This window comes from Aotus nancymaae, unplaced genomic scaffold (assembly GCF_030222135.1).
Source record: "Aotus nancymaae isolate 86718 unplaced genomic scaffold, 86718_ANA_hifiasm-v0.15.2.pri h1tg000025l, whole genome shotgun sequence".
In the NCBI taxonomy this organism is placed as follows: Eukaryota; Metazoa; Chordata; class Mammalia; order Primates; family Aotidae; genus Aotus; species Aotus nancymaae.
In genome coordinates this window covers 26921144-26937444 of record NW_026988438.1, presented here as the reverse complement: position 1 = coordinate 26937444, position 16301 = coordinate 26921144, and positions in this window count along the sequence as shown.

Below are 16301 nucleotides of genomic sequence, written 5' to 3'. Positions count from 1 at the left end.
CACCAGAAGCTGTGGGTCCTCCCACATGGCTGCATTCTCTGGCCCCGCCACAGCACTTTAACACCCATTGACATTTACGGCCATCCCACCCCCACCCACTAAACACAGAGGGAGCCACTTGAAAGCTGGATCCTGCTTAATTTATCTTGAAGTTCCCAAGATGGGTCCATGACCAGGCACATCATACGTGTTCATTACGTGTTGTTGAAGGGATGGGTGGATAAACCCATGCAGGCGTGGGGTAATGTGAGAAAAAGGATGACACCTTCAACCTCTTGTTCTCTAAAAGAAGTTGGAGGAAGAAACAGGAGGGAGGAAGCGCATTCAAGTTTCCGGCCAGCCTTTTCCCAGGGGCTGTGTCTCCTCGCTTGGTCTCAGGAATGTAAACACTGGAACTATACTTCAGATTCCTTTCACTGATAAATAACGTCTTCCAATAAAAAAAAAGGAAGGTGGAAAATTGACAGTCATTGGAGGGGAGTGATTTCTGCTGGGCTGCCAGGGAACATGTTTAACATGTTTGCGGCTGTGATGAGTATTTGGGCAAAGACCCTACACAGAAGGCTGGGATCACTTAAGGCCTACCCTATTTAGAAGGAGAATTTTTGAAAGCTTTTTCTTCCTTGTGAGAAAGACTTACACCCCGGCAGCTGCTGCCTGCTACTGCCAGTTTAGTCCTGAGTGAGAAACCCCCAGGCTTTGACACAATTACCTCTCTTGCTCCTTCTCCACAAAGGCTGGAAATTGAGTCCCTGTCCCACAGTAAGGGGGATGTTCCTTCTAGCACGTGGGCGTCAGCTTCCCCACCAGGGGGTTGGAGCCAGCCCAGGGCTGACATATTTACCCAGGCCTCCAGGCAAGGCAGCCGACTGTGACTGACATGGGGCTGCCCCCTGCCTAACCTAAGTTGTCTTGCTGGCTTTCTTCTCAAGGATCAGGTAGACCACACTATCTCCAAGCAACCTCCCCTCATAAAAGGCTGAGATAGTTGAATTTTCATGGTGAGAGACTGGGAAATTGGGAATGATTATTGATGGGAGAGGATTATGAGCTGGAGCTGGGGAGAAAGTTCTGAATCTTTAGTAAAATGAACTTTGCTCATTTCAGGGAAGCACATGATGTATGAAGGGAAGTAGGGGTTGAAACAAGACAAGGAAGGGAATTGGCCTTCACAGGAGCCTGGTGTGGTAGCACTGCTCTATATGAATAATCTCACTTAATCTACCCCATTCCCGAAAGACTCGCATTACTATCTTCTGTACACATATAACAAAACTGAGGCCAAGAGGGGCAAGGAGACAGCCTGAGGTGCCACAGTTATTAGGTCGGTGCAAAAGTAATCGCTGTTTTTGCCTTTAAAAGTACTGAAAATATTGCTTTTGCATCACCCTAGTAGGCGTATGAGCCAGGGTGTGACTATGATCTGTTTACACCTAAGACTGTGAACAAAGTGTAAGGAGTAGGAAGATTTTAAAAAATGAGATAAAATAAAGTGGTGCTGGAACAATTTCAAATCAGGTCAGCTTACATTTCCTAAGTGACTTTTCTCTGCCAGGCATCATCCCATTTAATCCTTATAAAATTACCATGGGAAATTTCGATGGAAAATTGAGATTCAAAGAGGTCACTCTACTTGTCCACAGTCAGAGGTTACCATTCGTGGAGTCAAGACTTACACTCAGCAGCAGGAATCCTAACCACTGTGGCAAGGCAGGGAGGAACGCACATCTGCTGTGGCATACAGGAGCAAGGGAAAAAGAGAATGGGACTGTAGACTCAAATGAACCATTAGTAAAATAATGCACTTGCAAAGGCACCAAGTTAGGTGGGGCAGAATCCACAGGGTTTCAGAGAATAAGTGAGGGGAGGAGAGCAAAAGGAGCCTGGATACCTGCTGCAGTTCCTAGCACCTTCCCACTCTCTCCCAGATCTCAGGGTAAGTGCAACTCCCAAATGCCAGGATATTTTAAGCTCTGCTGTGGTGGTTTTAAACATGAAAACAAATTATTTGACGCTTGTCTCAGTGAGAGGGGGTTTCATGTAACCCTCCCCTTGAGTTGAAGTGGGCTTGCGACTTGCTTATTTATAGGCAAGAAAATGCAGCAGAAGTGACAGCAAGGTTTCTCAGGCTGGGTCAGAAAAGTCAGTGCAGCTCCATGTAAGAAATCTGACTACTACAGGGCTGCCATAGCTTGAGGAAGCCCAAGTCACGTGGAGAGGTTGTGCATTGGCCAGCAGTCCCAAGTGAGGTCCCAACCAACAGCAAACATACACACTGGACATGAGTGAGGGATTTTCCAGGTGATGCCTGTCCACAGCTGTCAGGCCACATCACCACCCTCAGCCCTGTCTTTGTATCTTCTCAGTCCAGGTCCCAGACATCAGGGAGTAAAGACAACTATGCCACTGTGCCCTATCAGGATTCCGGCACATGGAACCCATAAACATAACAAATTGGTAGTTTGATGCCACTAGGTTTGGAGTGGCAGCAATCGTCATCAGAACATCATCTCACTTCATTTATTTCTTGGGGGAGCTGTATTCCCATCCTTGTCCCCCAAGGTGGGAAAGACAAGCTTTTACTTTTCAATAAACTGTGGTGGATACACATGGTGACAGTCCTCCACAGTCTACCATGGCTGATCCCAGAGGCATTCTTTGATGAGGACACTTTCAGTCTGGCTAAAATGAGCCAACTGCTTTACAACTGTCCCTCCTAACTGGGTTCCCAGGTCTCACTCCCAGCCCCTTTGCCCATCCTTCACTGCCAGCTGACAGCTCCTCACCCCTCCCCTGCATTTCTCATTGGGATGGCAGATGCATTTCTTATGTCCATTCAGCCCCCAGGGCGAAAGCTTCCAGTCAACTCTAAAACCATTCACGCCTCCATTCACCACAACCCCTGGAAGCAGTTACTGGCTCCTGGAGTCTGGCCTTTTGTGAAAGTGGCTGAGTATGAAACCACTGCAGCGAGTATCTATCTGGCTCAGGTTCTATCCTACTGGCACAATTCCATGGTTGTTAAAATTCTTCAAAGCGCTAGGTGAGCTCATTTCTCCTAAATTAGTGCCTGGTAGGAAATCTTTCATTTTCCCAGCACAAAGTTCATTATGGTGCCCCAGTGCTAGCTCATTATTAGCAACCCTTTTAGCTGCTAAACAGAAAAGAAATTTCAGAGTCCAAATCAGGCTTTTCTTGCTCTCTTTTATCTTCTTTTTTTCTGAGTTGAGGCTGAAAACTAGCATCTTCTCTGCATAATGTGCCAATAAGGTTTTGGGTCTACATAGATTAATATCTTTCTACTAATAGCTCTCACAGAGTTACATAGGCTCTCTGAGCCCCAGTTTCCTTATCTGAAATATGCGGATGATAATTCTTACCCAGGGTTACTGGGAAGATGGACTGAGATAACATTGATAGCCAAGCCTGAGAGAAGCTAGGCTAATTGAAGGACGTGGTCAAAGATCTTAATATTTTTGTTATGGTTGCTATTGTTTGTGGTTATCTTTCAGCAAATTTGATTGGCTCTACCTTCCAAATAAACCCCAGATCTAGCCATTTCTTAACCACCTCCCCAGCCAGTCACCTGGTGCTCTTCTCTCTGGTCTCCTGATTGCATCCTAGCCGCCTTGTACCTCTGCAGGCAGCCGCCAGAATAATCTTGTTAAATCTTGCCAGGTCATCAATCCCAGACTCCAAGCCCTTCAATCACTTCCCTTCTAAGAGTTTTTATAAACTCTCATTACAAAACTTGGCTTACAAGTTTTTAACTGTGGCCTACGAGTCTGTGCAAGATGGGGCTCTTAGAACATGCATGCCTTCATCTTTTTCTCCTCTTTCTTCTTCTCTCTCCCTTTTCGTTCTTCCTCGAATAGCACACACCTGCCTTAGAACCTCTGCACTTTCTATTTCTCAGCCAGAGAGTGTACAACGTGTGCCTTTACTTCCTTCCAGGCTTGGCTCAAATGCCATCTTCTCATTGAGTTCTTCCCCGATCATCCTATTTAAAATCGTTTCCACTGCCTCTTCTCTGTTCTATTTTTCTGGAGATGATCACTTTATTTATTTATAAGGCTTAACTTATTGTGTATTTCTCCCAAGTAGAATATAAGCCCCATTAGAGCAAAGATTGCTGTCTCTTTTGTTTATTGTTGTGTTTCCAGCACCTAGAAAGGTACCTGGCATATAGTAGAGCCTCAAGTATAAGGTGGAATTGACCACAGAACATAGAAATAACTCTCTTAGCTGTCTGCTAATGTTTTATCTTTTTGGGGGGAAGGGGAGGGAGATAGCATCTCACTTCCACTGCCCAGGCTGGAGTGCAGTGGAGCAATTACAGCACATCACAGCCTCGACTTCCCGGGCTCAGGTGATTCTCCTGCCTCGGCCTCCTGAGTAGCTGGGACTACAGGTGTGCACAACCATGCCTGGCTTTGGATTTTCAATAGAGATAGGGTTTAGCCATGTAGCCCAGGCTTATCTCAAACTCCTAACCTCAAGCAATCTGCCCCCTTTGGCCTCCTGAAGTGCTGGGATTTAGGCATGAGCCAGGGTACCTGGCCCTGCTAATATTTTATCTTAATGCAAATAACTCCTGTATAATCACTGTATCATCAACTGTTCTGTCTGACAACATTGCCACTGAGCTACCCTTTTCTAGTTTGAGAACATGCTAGTAATAGATGCCTTGAGTAAAAATCCAGCTGAGGCCAGGCGCGTTGGCTCACGCCTATAATCCCAGCACTTTGGGAGGCCGAGGCAGGTGGATCACCAGATCAAGAGATCGAGACCATCCTGGTCAACATGGTGAAACCCCGTATCTACTAAAAACACAAAAATTAGCTGGGCATGGTGGCGGGCACCTGTAGTCCCAGCTACTCGGGAGGCTGAGGCAGGAGAATTGCTTGAACCCAGGAGGCGGAGGTTGCGGTGAGCCGAGATCGCGCCATTGCACTCCAGCCTGGGTAACAAGAGCGAAACTCCGTCTAAAAAAAAAAAAAAAAAAAATCCAGCTGAAGTCGAAGGATGCAGGAATAATAAGGCCTGGGTCTTCTACTTGTTGGTTCAGAAGGCTCCCAAGAACAGAGGGGAGACTCTCATTTTCAGGACTGGCTATATCGTTTGCAGGGCCTGGTGCAAAAAGAAAATTTTGGGGTGGCCCCTTGTTCAAAGTTATTGAGAATAGCAACACAGCAGTGGTAGAGCAGTAAACCAAGGTGGGGGCCCTGTGACTGCACAGATCACACCACCAAAACACTGGTCCTGCTCATTTTCTACAACTGTGTACACACACACAGACACGCGCACACACACACACACACACACACTTGCATCCAATAAAAACAAATCTTGGCAGATTTGCTTATTTAATGAACTTTATCCACATTATCTCTTTACATTGCCATCAGGCTGGAAAAGTTAAGGGTCTTCATCGTGTCCGAAGTCTACCAGTATTCAGGCTTCAAAATAACCCATTTTTGTTTGGAATGGGATTGTGAGACAACTTCAGTTTTAGTGCAGAAAGAGTAAAAGTTATCTGAATTATTGTCCCTACCCCTTAGGACAATACATCACAATCTTACTGTGCAGACAGTGCTAAGTGCTGAGGCCAGAAACGTTCAAAGAGAGGAGCAGAGGGAAGCAGGAGTTCCTGCTTCATATCTGGCCCACTGACTGTTACCCATGGTCTCACCATCAGCATCAGCAGCAATCTTTGGACGAGGAGGCTTAGGCAGGGCCCAGGGTGGAGGCAGAGCCTGGGGACCAGATGCCATCAGGTAATTTAGTTAATGATGGTGATACCTGCTAGACTACACTAAGAAATTACTGGGGAAGTCAACTCCCTTCCTTGGGATTTATTTTCTTCATCTTTCAAAGAAAGACCATACTGTTCAGAGGTTATTTTTGAATATTAACCAGACTTCAAACATTCTCTTGCATTTTGAATTTTTTGGAGTTAGGCATTATAAAAAACATAAGCCACTGGGCCCCTTTATTTACATTTTCCTGAAAAACAAAGAGAAGCCTTTTGCGTATTTTCATAACAGGTCTGTCTCAACATCTTAAATTAAAAAATGACCTGTTCTTTGGCTCTGAACACGGTTTGGATGATTAAGTCTGCTTCTAGGCTCTCCCATGAATATTTTTAAAAATGTAATTGCAAAAATCACAGTTGAGTGTAAGAAATATGTAACAGAAACACATTATTTAAACCCCAAGGTTTCCAGATTTTTAGAAAATTCCGAAGATGAGATGATTTGGCCACCAAGGTTTTAAAAGTGTTAAATGAAAATGTTGAAACATTAGTTCAACATTTCAATGGCAATTTATCACAAAGCAAATGGATTTGAGCCCATGGAGATTGTTCTTGCAAAAGTTCAAAGTCTTTTTGTAAAGATAACTAAAATAAATCTAATACATTATTTAAAAAACTATCTACACTTAATTTTTTTTTTTTTTTTTTTTTTTTGCGATGGAGTCTTGTTCTGTCGCCAGGCTGGAGTGCAGTGGCGGGATCTCAGCTCACCACAGCCTCTGCCCGCCAGGTTCAAGCGATTCTTTCGCCTCAGCCTTCCGAGTAGCTGGGACTACCGGCACGTGACACCACACCTGGCTAATTTTTGTATTTTTAGTAGAGACGAGGTTTCACCATGTTGGCTAGGATGGTCTCCATCTCTTGACCTCGTGATCTGCCCGCCTCGGCCTCCTAAAATGCTGGGATTACAGTCGTGAGCCACCACGTCCGGCCTACACTTAAATCTTAAGGTGAGTTGTTTTTGGTAGGTCAGAATTAACCCATTTGTATGAGAAGACGTGTGACCATTTATATTTACAAGAGTAAACTTTTCTTCACTTTCATTTTTGTCTTTGATATAGGCTGTTAACATTTCAAGGTAGCTTCACTTGTGGTGATTGCTTAAATGTGTTCAATAAACTGTGGGCATCAGTTTAATAGGAAGAAAAATGTCACAGAGTACTAGAGCCTGGTATTGACCTAAGAATTCTGTACTCAGCTAACGACGTTTGGTTTCTCGGGTTCTACACCGGGTCTTCACAAAAGTAGAACCAGCTTTCATTACGACCATTCTGATTCTACCACTGTCTGGGGAAGAAGAAAACTTGCTGCAGGAGTGGGAAACTCGGGCAGGAATTGCCTTGTTTCTGTACAAACTTAACAAAATTGCTGCATTTTTTAGGGAAGACTAGCCAAGCGCAGGAATTCCCTTCCCTGAAGAAAAATCCACAAGAGAAGCTGAGTTATCTGTGATTAAGGAATCAGGCTGAATTGAGTTACCTTAATAGCCCCCTAGCCCGGTTTGTCTATCTCTGCCAGGTGAGCTCTCCCTGCAGCCCAGAATGTGGGACCAACTTTTGGCCTGGTCCAGGCTGCAATTCTCCTTTTTTAAAATTCTAGGATCTACCAAGACCCTCCTCCTCTTCTGATCTTCATATTCTTTCTTTAAATATGTTAATGTTCTCTTCTCAGGTCTCCCCCTCTCAGTCTTCTTGAGGGGATTTTACATCTCAGCTTAGATTATGCATGGCCCCTATAGAGTTGAAGACTCAGAGGGTCACCTGGTTGCCCTGTTTCCAAGTTCAGATGAAGGTTGCAGGTAGAGGGTCCCACTTTTGTGCCTGAGACATGTCTGACAGGGGTTTTAAAGCCTACATTCTTGAATTGTGTTAAATTTAGGTCTAGACCCCAAAATAATCATGTTGTCATACTAAAACCTATTGGATTGAATCATTGGAAATTGCTAATATTCAACTTTCTTTTTTTTTTTACAAATATGGTAGATTCATATGACTCTACCTAATAATGCAAAATGTTTTGAGACATCAATGTAGAAATATTGAAAGACCTTTGTTTAATATTTTTATTATATGTTTCATGTCCCCTAATGCTTTTCCCTGTACCCCACATACCTGTACTAAGACTACACATCCTCACACACAAACACACACACACATGACTTATTCTTCTGGGACCTTATAGAGTTAAGAAGTCAGATGACAACAAGGTGACACGTTTGCATGAATGAAAGGCTTAGGAAGTTCTACTCACAACACTCTTGTCCATTGTTCAGGATATCCACCCCTCCTCAGCTCCACACTCCCACTTCCAAGCTCTGCCAGAAATCATGTTATTAGCTCCAAAGCCATGAAGGCAACGTCATGCAACAGGCTTGGTGGCAGGCTGCCTGCTTATGGAACAAGCCCCAACTTTGCGTCACAGAGATCTGGCTTCTGCATTTGATTTGATTATTTCTTGGTGGGTGATCTTGGGCAAGTTACTTCACCACAGTGTATTTCAGTTTTCTTATATGTAAGATAGGGATGGATAAGAATATCGACTTTACAGAGCTGAGGGGGCCAAATGAGCTAATGTATGTAAAGTGCCTAAAATGGTGCCTTGGGTGCTCCAAATTAATGTGAGAGCAAGAAAATCGAATTTCCTAATTCCTGGACCTTCTAGCCTCTATATCTACCCATATCACACGTGGCTGCTTAACTTGGAGAGAAATGTGGCCTGGGACAGTGGGTGCTTTCGTGGTAGGCAGTTAGGTGAGTGAGTCATTGCTGGCAGGGCCTCTGTTGCTTTGGGAACGGTAACTTGTAGCTCAAGAGGCACAGAAGTAGTGTTGTGGCATTAGTGACATTTGGACTGTTCCCTCAGGGTAGTTAGAATTTAGACGTCTCCTAGAGGCCAGCACAGTCTCACTACATTTTCTGCCATGATGGAAATATGCAAAAATCTGCACTATCCAAAATGCAGCTACTGAGCACTTAAAATGTGACTAGTGTGGTGGAGGAGAAAATTTAAAATTTAATTTTAATGTATGCAGTCACGTGTGGCTATTGGTTACAGCATTGGCCATCTCAAGACTAGGCAGAGGAACAGCAAAAGTGAATCATAAGAGCAGAAAGTCCTGGGGCAGACATGGGGCAGCTGCAGGTGATTTAGCTTGGCTGAAGCGTAGGCTGGGGGAAGGCAATGGGAGAGAGATGTGAGGCCAATTCTATCAGCTTAAAGAGTTTAAATGCTCTTTTTCTAGGCAATGGGAGCTACAGAGGGTTGGTGAGCAAGAGAGTTACACCATGTGGCTCTACTTCAGAGTGGTTAATCTAACAGGAGGCAGGAGAATGGAGTTTCTCTGATGGGACTATATACAAGCTGGAAAGGGAAACACTTAGAAGTCTTACTACAAAAACCCAGGTGGAGCTCTCACTGTGTGTTGGGCATCGTGCAAACAGCTCTACCTGGTTTACTGTTGGTTATGCGCTAAAGTAAGCACAAAAATAAAAATCTGAATCAAATCTGTTAGATTGACAAAGCCCATAAAAAATGTATTTACCTTCACTATACCTGTTTTAGATCTCCTGGGGGCAAGAAAGAAAAGCCAGCTTCCTCTGGCAGTGTAATGAGGTAGATGACAGAGCTGACACCTAGATCAGGCCTTGATGTTAATCTGAACGGATGTGGCTTTTCTCATGGCTTGATAGGACACTTTTTTCTTTCTATATGCATTTCTGAATGAGACCCCCTACTTTGTTTCCAGACCCAAAGCCTTCTACCTTTTTACTGTCTTGATGAAAGCCCACATGACTCTATTGCAGAACTCATTAGCTTGATTATTTGTGGACCAGTAGAGTTATTGTCTGCATTTGAGGAACTCTCCAGAAAGGCAGAGATATATTTTCTCTTTGAGATCTCTTCAATTTATAGGCAGTTACATGATGGCTTCCTATCCCCGATCCTCTGTTATAATATTCCCTTGAGAGGCACTTCAAGAATCAGGTTGCCTGGGTTGGAACCCTGGCTTACTGTTTGAGTTTGGGCAAATTACTGACATACTACCTGCTCATGGCCTGGTTTTAAAGACTTAGTAAGTTAAGGTACCCAAAGTGCTTAGAACTGTGCAAGATATTTACTGTATATAGGCTTCTAATTATTATTGCTAGCCAGCAATTATTTGTATACCTGCCTTGACCTACCAGTCTGCAGTGGGGTAGGGGTAGGAGTACTCTAGGGTGGGAAGAAGGAGCAACTATCAAAAGACCATTCTACAATACTTGGGTGTGAATCTAAAGAAATTGGTGGCCCAGTACTGTGGCTCAAGCTTGTAATTCCAGTGCTTTGGGAGGCTGAGGTGGGAGGACTACTTGAGCCCAGGAGTTCCAGGCTGCAGTGAGCTAAGATTGCACCATTGCACTCCAGTTTGGGCGACAGCTGGGAGACCAGTCATACAAATGCTAAAAAATGCAGAGAAATTAAGCTGGAAGGGAAGGGGAGAGGATATCCTTCCAGGAATTGGAAAGCACAGTTTTCATCTGCGTGGGAGCAAAATTTGCACGTTCAGGCAGATGACCCGGGCTTAACCATCATCGGGGCGCAGCCTGAGTTGCTGCAACCGGCTCTGTGCTTCGCGGTCCCAGTGCTGCCACCTACAGGGTCTGCGAGGCAGAGCGCGCCGCCCTCGTGTCTCCCGGGAGTCTGGGTGCTGGGCAGGAGGAGCAGAACTAATAGGCTCCTCACCAGCCATGCCATTAGCTCCTTTCTCTCACAGGCTTTGAATGCATCTGCCCCTAGACACGACAGTTCTGGAACACATTTCTAAACATTATTTCTAAAAGTAAGGAATAAAGAAAGAAAATAAGACAAAGTTCCATAGCCAGAAGAGAAAGTGCACATTGACATGTCACCATGTGCTGGGTGATGAGTTAGTGGTTTGGCATATGTTATTACATTTAGTCCACATAATAGATATCATCAATATTGTCATCCACACTGCAAGGGAGGTTAAAGAATCCAATACACAATTGTTTAGAGCCCGGGCCGCTCAAATTCTGAGGCCTGCGTATGTCAGACCTGACTTAAATTATTTTTCTATCTTTCCTAAGTATAAAAGCACACACAATTGAGTTGACTAAATATGATCTTTGCACATGGTAAATGCCACTTACATTGACCTATTGCTTTAAAAGCTGAGACACTTCTAATGAAGATGTTTTAGCAGACATATTCACATACATAAGTGAGTCAGCTTCTTCTACGCCAGGGCCTAAATCTTTGTCCATTAGTATATTATTTTTTATTTATTCAAGCCAACGAATAAATTAGTGTTGGAGATCAAAATACCAAACAAGGTGCCCTTTCTAGCTTTTACTAACTCAAACTCCCTAGTAATTAATTGACATCTGGGCACGCTTGTACTACAAATTGACATCCAGTGGTAGTGGCAGTGTTTCTCAAGCTTTAAAGTACACACCAATAACCCAGGAATCTTGGGTTAAAATGTAGATTTGGATTCAGCCAGTCTGGAATGAGGTCTGAGATTCTGCAATCTCCCCAGTGATGTAGATGCTGCTGCTTCAGGAACCACACTTTTGAGTTTCAAGGAGGTAGATCTTAAAGTTTTTTTGAATCATCAAAATAAATTGTAATTGCTTTGCATATTAACTAACTATGCAAGCAATTAAATTAGAATGTATTATTAACTATTTTATTGTTTTCTATTCTTTGAAAATCAGTAAACTATATATCCCACCTGCATATGTTCATTGGAACACTATTCTTGATAGCAAAGACATGGAATCAACCTAAATGCCCATCAATGATAGACTAGATAAAGAAAATGTTGCACGTATACATCATGGAATACTATGCAGCCATAAACAAGAATGAGATCATGTCCTTTGTAGGGACCTGGATGGAGCTGGAGGCCATTATCCTTAGCCCAGTAAGAGAGGGACAGAAAAGCAAATACCACGTTTTCACTTGTAAGTGGGAGCTAAATGATGAGAACACACAGACGACTAGATGGGAACAACACACAATGGGCCTATTGGAGGTTGGAGGGTGGGAGGAGGGAGAGGATCAGGAAAAATAACTAATGAGTACTAGGCTTAATACCTGGGTGACCAAATAATCTGTACAGCAAACCCCCATGACATAAGTTCACCTGCGTAACAAATCTGCACATGTACCCTTGAACTTAAAATAAATGTTAAAATAAAACAACCTTTTTTTTTTTTAACTTATTAGGACATCAAAGTTACCAGAATATTATATTCTTTCACTTAGGCTGGATTACCAAGTGTTGTCTTTAGAAACTCTGTGACCTGAAGGAATTTCGCCTTTAATCAAAGGGTAATTTAGTCGCCATGAGAATTACTTTCCAAACTATAAGGGAAAGTAATGACTATATTAACAAGAAGTTGTCAAAATTAAACTTTCCACTTTTTCAGGTTTTTCAAGCCCACTGTTTTGCCCCTTAGGGAATTAACTGCACAGAAGAATAGAGGAGGAGACCCCACCACCCACTTTAAAACCATGACTGGTAATCTCATATCACCTAGATCTTGGGGGCTTATTAATACTTATACTCATCAGTCTCCAGATGTTCAGTTATCAGTCTCCAGATGTTGAAGGGCAAAAAGTAACACATTCACAGATGATACACAATAAACACTTGTTATGATGCCCAAAGAACAATAGCTATTGGCAGCAGTGAAGAATAAAGTAACCCACAAATAGGCTGCTATTTACTTGTTTGTTTTGTCTGGGGCTCATTTAATTGCATCTGTTTGCACTACAGTAGCTAATGCCCAGCCATTAGTTCCATCATAAACCTCACTGGGGATGAGAAATGCAATAAAATGAGATCCTTCCCTTGAAACTGTTTTTTTCCTCCATCAATTAAAATATTCAGCAAAGGTGTTGGCTTCTCCCCAACTCCTTTGTATTTACACACGTAAAATATATACATTTAAGTGGTTAAAGGTCATTTTATAAACATTAATGGCTGCCGCATTGTTTCAGACAATATAATGTCTCAAATTAAAGAAGTGGAATCTGTGGAACTTTAATGTGAACAAAATAAAAGTATGGCAATGGGAATAAAGTATCTGCATGCATGCACTAGTTTTCAATAAATGTGAATGTATTGAATTGAATGGCCTTAGGATTGATGACTATGTCTGCCTAGCAAAGACTGACATGGCCTATGAAGATAAGAGCAGGCTCCAGCATGGAGAAAGAGGCTGCTGACATCTATGCCCTGTGATCTCAGGGATCCAGCAAGGCCAGCCTTTCCTGCTCTCTTTCTTCCTCTGCAGTTCTCACTCGTGCCTGAAAAATGTCTACATATAACTTTAGTCCTTTAGGTGAAGGCACTGCTTGAAACAGGTGCTGTAGTACCTAGATGTTGGCTGTATGATTTTGCAATATTTTTATTGTCAATAATATCTATGCTGACCAACACTTACTCAGGGTCACCCGTGTGGCAGACTTCAGGCAGAGAGGAAAAGGTACTTTCTCTTCAATTCAAATTTTGAAAAGCCAGGAGGAAAGCTGAGGTCACATTCCAAATCCTGGAACAATAAATGTGGTCAGAGAGATGAGAGGCTGTGATTGGCCCAGGATGGACCTTATGACGTCTGTGTTTGCTGGAAGTGTGTTTGGGAATGGGGAATATAATGATTGGCAGAGCTCACTAAAATTTTGAGGAATATTTCCCAAAAAAGGTGTTTGTTCTTCTGGAAAAAAATTTATATACACCACAGCTTTGGGCAAGTTCTTAATTTATTTGAACTTCAGTAGGATTGTGTGTAAATGAAGAAGTTGGATTAGATGCTTTTTGAGGGTTCTTTAATATCTAAAAGTCTCTAGTTTTGTTACCTTCTAAAATATAGCAATGTATAAAATAATTTCATATTCATCCCTGAGAAGCAAGCAGAGGTGATACTATTTCATCCTAGTATATGGGAAAATTGAGGCTCACAGTTAATTAACTGGCCTCAAATCATTAGAATGTCAAGTGGCAGAATTAGGACTAGATATTAAGTCACTGGATTAGTTCCAAAGAATTCTCTTTGAATGCTTCCCACATTAGTGAAATTAGTTTTATTCATTCCTTAATGACCATTCACTAATCCAACTGGTGGCAAGCTGCTATAATGTAAGCCAGGGTTGATGAGATAGTTTTGATAAGTTAAATCTTGGGCATTTGAATTTATTATTTTGCTGCCTTCTGAGGTATTCTGTAGTTGTTCATTAATGTGATATTTTTCTAATGGGAGATACTGTAAAGCATGGCTCAGGGAAGGAAAAGCTACTCAGAATTCAAGTTGAAGGAGATTGCTTTTAGGAAAAGATTGAGGTAAAACACGGGAGGAACTGATTATGACCTTCCAGCTCCCAGACACTTGATATCATACCACAACGCTGATAGTGGTCAAATAAGTCACTGTTGTTTGTTTTAGGATTTCTCTAAATGAATATTTATAATATGCAATCAATGAAACCTAGAAAAGTCAACGGGATGTGTTTTATTTTTAATAAGACTTACTTTAATTGTATATTCTTTTATCTAGAAACATCTAGTAAGATAACTAAGAAATAGCTTAGAGGTCCTAATGGTTAACTCTCTTTTTTTATGCTACATTATATAAGTTTAGCATCAAAAATATTAAGTCCAAGAGAGAAAACACTCTTTAATTAAGAATTACAAAAAATATGTGCCTTTGATCTGCTAATTAGTGAATTTATTCTTAAGGAAATAAACATAAATATTAGAAAGATGTTCACTAAAGCATCTTTTATAGTAGTAAAAAGTTGAAAGTGACCTAGATGGGAGATGACTGAAGAGGATTATAGCACCTTCATAGCATAGAATATATAGTTGTTAAAAATGATACTGTCAAAGACAGAACCTTTTGCCATAGTTTAACCAATAAAAGCATGAGCTCTGGAATTAGCCTACCTGGTTTCTGATTCTACCTCAACCAATTCCCCACTGTGTGACCTTGGACAATTTCTTACCTTTTGTGTTTAATTTTGCTTGTATGTTTGGTGGGGCTGATGATTGTACCTACCTCATAGACATGTTGGTGAGATGAGGTGATGTATGTAAATGGCTCAGCACAAAGCCACACACAATAACAAGGTTATAAAACAGGAGAATGTTTTGTTTTTGCTAATCTGTATTTCCAACTTGTTGGCCAAATGATAATATGTTAATTTGGTAGCAAAGAAGAAAATATAAAGGTTTTTTATTTAAACATGTTTTTAAAAAGTTAATTATGATAAAATGTATGTCACATAATATTTACCATCTTAACTGTTTTTAAGTGTATAATTAGTACTGTTAAATACCTTTACATGATTGTGCAACAAATCTCCATAACTCTTTTCATTTTGCAAAACTAAAACTCTATGCCCATTAAATAGCTCCTCATTCCCCCCTCCCTCCAGTTCCCAGCAATGACCATTCTTCTTGTTGTCTCTGAATTTGCTACTCTAGGTGCCTCATGTAAGTGGAATCACACAGTATTTGTCTTTTCGTGATTGGTTTTTTCACTTAGCATAATGTCCTTAAGTTTCATCCATGTTGTAGCATGTGTCAGAATTTTCTTCCTTTTTAAGGCTGAATAATATTTCATAGCATATATGCATCACATATTGTTTACTCATTCATTCCTTGATGGGGACACTTGGGTCGCTCCCACATTTCGGTTACTGGGAATAATGCCGCTATGAACATGGTTGTACAGATACCTAAAAGTTGTTTTTATAAAAATAAAGAACATTGGAAGTTCCCCTAAATTTTACAAGATAGATGTAAATTACATAAGATACTTATATCTTGGTAAGATCTTTTTCTTGCCTCTGAAAGTGCTTGAAACATTACTAAATACAAAAATATGTTAATTAATTAACACATGTAGCTATCCACTGAGCATTTATTCCTTGTCTTTGGTATGTGCTATTTCAGAAGATTTCAGGTTTAGCTACAAGTAACAAAACACACACACACGCGCGCGCGCACACAATACAGAAAGTAACAAGCGTTAAAACAAGGTACGTGTTACCTTTCCCCCCTCACATTCAGGAAAGCCAGAGGCATCAGCGTAGGCTCCCATTGCACTCCATGGTGTCAGAATCTAATCTCATTTCTTGCTCTGCCATTTCCCAGAGGCATTTTTCCCAAGGTATCTGCAGGGGACAAGATTTTGCTGGAGACTTACTTACATTATCATGTCTGTATTCCAGCCATCAGATGGGAGGAAGAGAAGAAAGAGCATGTACTGCCTTTAATGACACTTCTCCATTTCTATTCCATTGGCTAAAAGTTAGTCATGGGATCACTACTACCTGTAAGAAAGACTAAGGAAAAGTGCTGTTTATTGCTGAGAGCCATATGCATTGCACAAATTGGGGGGCTCCACCTTGAGAAAGGAGGAAAGAATAGATGTTGGGAGACAGCTGGGAGTTTCTGCCAGAGCAGCCATACATGTTA